General features: G+C 39.5%; 1 non-coding gene across 1 annotated transcript; it reads right to left on the bottom strand.

Annotated features, from left to right (window-relative positions):
• Positions 1 to 1,322: 1,322 nt before the first annotated feature.
• Positions 1,323 to 1,462, bottom strand: LOC119928042. The gene has a single exon (XR_005451001.1). It is a non-coding gene; the product is annotated as a small nucleolar RNA SNORA7 (small nucleolar RNA).
• Positions 1,463 to 3,444: the final 1,982 nt, after the last annotated feature.

The raw sequence follows: 3,444 nt of genomic DNA, 5'->3' as shown, positions 1-3,444 counted from the left end.
AGCTGCTGGTCTGCCTCTTCCATGTTTTGCCTGTACTTTCCCTAGCATTAGTGTCTTTTCCAGAGAATTAGTTCTCCTAATTATGTGTCTAAAATATGTTAACCTAAATCAAGTCATTTGGCCTTCCAAAGACCACTTTGGCTTAATTTGCTCCAAAGTCCATTTGTTTGTTTTTTGGACAGTCCATGGTATTCACAAAAGCCTTCTCCAGCTCCACATTTCAGTAGAATCAATGTTGTTTCTTTCTTGTTTTTTCACTTTCCAGCTTTCGATCCATGCATTTTCACTGGAAACACCATAGAATTGACAATTTGTATTTTTGTGGCAATTGTTGCATTAGCACGTTTTATGACTTTTTACAGGCTCTTCATAGAAAATCTTCCTAACATAAATCTTTGGTGTATTTCTTGACTACTAGTTCCTTCATTATTGATTATCGATCCTAGGAGAGAAAAATTGTCAACTATTTCAATATTCTCTCCATCCACTACAAATGCATTAAAACTCATGATCTTTGCTTACTTGACATTCAAATGTAGGCCCATCTTTTTGTTCTGTTCTTTAACTTTTAATAATAAGCCCTTCAAATCTTCTTCACTTTCTCCTAGTAGGGTAGTATCATCAACATAGCGAAGGTTGTTTATATTCCTTCCTTCAGTCTCTACTCCCCATTCGTCTTCATCCAATCTGGCTTTTCTTATTATGTATTCGGTATAAAGGATGAACAGATAAGGTGATAAGATACATCCTTTTCCTACATCTTACTAATGGGAAACCAATCTGTTTCTCCATATTCTGTTCTTATTGTAGCCTCCTGTTTGGCATACAGGTTCCATATGGATATGTAGCCCCTCAGCTACATATCCAAAATTTTCTTTAATGTCTGCTTCCCTCCAAGACTGTAAGCTCTTAGTGGACAAAGGACATGTCTATCAACTCTATTGTATTGTAATAATAATAATAATAATAATGATAATGGTATTTGTTAAGCACTTACTATGTGTGAAGCATTGTACACTCCCAGGTGTTTAGTACAGGGTTCTGCACACAGTAATCAATAAATACCATTGGTTGATTGACAGTGAACAAACTTTTCTTTGTCTTGTCTTATGCTGTCGAGTTTCTGTCCCATAGCTACTTCAAGGACACATCTCTCCCAGAGCACCCCACCTCCATCTGCAATCGTTCTGGTCCTGGATCCATAGAGTTTTCCTATTAAAATCCTGAAAGTGGTTCACCATTGCCTCCTTCCATGCAGTAAACTTGAGTCTCCACTCTTGACTCCCTCCCATGCCGCTACTGCCCAGAACATGTGAATTTTGACTTGTAGCAGATTGCCTTCCACTTGCTAGCCACTGCCCAAGCCAGGAATGGAATGGGTATGCCTCTGCTCGACTCTCCCTTCTGTATCTGAGACTAGTAGAGTACTGGAAACTCTCCAGATATGATCCTGTGAAAGGAAGCCTTTCTTTACCATCGACTACATAATAATAATAATAATAATAATAATAATAATAATAATAATAATAATAATAATAATGATAGTATTTGTTAAGTGCTTACTATGTGCCAAGCACTGTTCTAAGCACTGGCAGGAGATACAGGGTAACCAGGTTGTCCCACTTGGGGCTCACAGCTTTAATCCCCATTTTACAAATGAGGTAACTGAGGCACAGAGAAGTGACATGACTTGCCCAAGGCCACACAGCTGATAAGTGGTGGAGCCGGGATTAGAACTCCTGACCTCTGACTCCCAAGCACGGGGTCTTTCTACTGAACCACGCTGCTTCTTGGATAAAGTGTGGATAGAAGATACATACCTTGAGGTCATATTCCAAAGGACTAAAAATTTCCACAAGTCTCTACATATCCATTTACTTACAGATGTGTAAGAGCTTATATGAAATAGTAAAGATACATGGTCATAGGGAGCACATATTCAGTTTTGAATAGTCAATCAATCAATCAATCAATCATATTTATTGAGTGCTTACTGTGTGCAGAGCACTGTACTAAGTGCTTGGGAAGTACAAGTTGGCAACATATAGAGACAGTCCCTACCCAACAGTGGGCTCACAGTCTAGAAGGGGGAGACAGACAATAATCCAACAGTACTTCTCTGAGAAGGCAGAGGAAACCCATTCAGAAGGCAAGACCTATCCTACCAGAAAAACAAAAACATTCCAAAGATGTGTTCGTATGCGTCTCTCTGTATTTATTATGTATTAAAATAATTTTTTCAGCCTCATTTGAAATAGCCAGCTTCATCATCATTTTCAATCAGAATTTTCAAAGTCTTGCTATTTTGCCTCAGAGTGACTCATTTAAACAAGTTATATCTTATATGGATAAAGTCAGTCAATCTCATTTATTGAGCACTCACTGTTTGCACTGTGAGCACTGAGGTAAGAGCTTGGAAGAGGAAATATAATAGAGTTTGCAGATGTGTTCCCTGCCCACAATGACCTTACAGTCTAGAAGGGAGACAGACATTAATAGAAATGAATGTTACAGTTCTGAATGTAAGTACTGTGGGGCTGAGGAATGGGTGAATAAAGGGTGCAAATCTAAGTTCAAGGATGACGTAGAAGGGAGTGGTAAAAGAGGAAATGGGGCTTAGTCAGGGAAGATCTCTTAGAGAAGAGGCGCTTTTAGTAAGGCTTTGTAGTGGGGAGTGTGATTGTCTGTCAAACATGGAGAGGGTGTTCCAGGCCAGCAGTAGGATGTGGGTAAGAGGTTGGCAGTGAGATAGAGGAGATCCAGGTACAGTGATTAGGTTAGTATTAGAGGAGAGAAATGTATGGGCTGGATTGTAGTAGGAAATCAAGGAAGTAAGGTGGGAGGGGGCAAAGTCACTGAGTTTTTGAAAGCCAATGATATGGAGATTCTGTTTGATTCTGAGCTGGATGGACAACCATTGGAAGTTCTTGGGGAGTGGGGAAACAAGGATTGAACATTTTTGCAGAATAATTATCCAGAAGCAGAGTGAAGTATAGACTGAAATGGGGAGAGACAGAAGACAAGGAGGTCAGCAAGGAGGTTAATGCAGTAGTTAAGGCAGAATAAGATGAGTATTTGGTTTAATGTTGTAGCAGTTTGGAAGGGGAGGAAAGGTCAGACTTTACTGACGTTGTTTAAGTTTAACCAAGAGGATTTGGTGACAGATTGAATGAGTGGATTAAATGAGAGAGATGGGTTAAGTGAGATCATTGAATTGAGAATAACACCAAGGTTACAGGCTTCTGAGATAGGAATTTGGTGGTGCTGTCTACAGTGACAGGAATGTCAGGGGAAGGACAGGGTTTGGATCAGTCTTTTGTCGTTATAAAAAAGCACACACTCGAATATCTTTCTTTTCCTCTTTCTCACGAATATATGGTCTTTGCTGAGAGAAATGATTTTGTGTCTTTTGGCTAAGGATTCGTGAACACCGCAGAAATTTTT

Source organism: Tachyglossus aculeatus, chromosome 4, assembly GCF_015852505.1.
Source record: "Tachyglossus aculeatus isolate mTacAcu1 chromosome 4, mTacAcu1.pri, whole genome shotgun sequence".
NCBI classification, from domain to species: Eukaryota; Metazoa; Chordata; class Mammalia; order Monotremata; family Tachyglossidae; genus Tachyglossus; species Tachyglossus aculeatus.
This window is presented reverse-complemented; position numbering and strand designations above follow the sequence as displayed.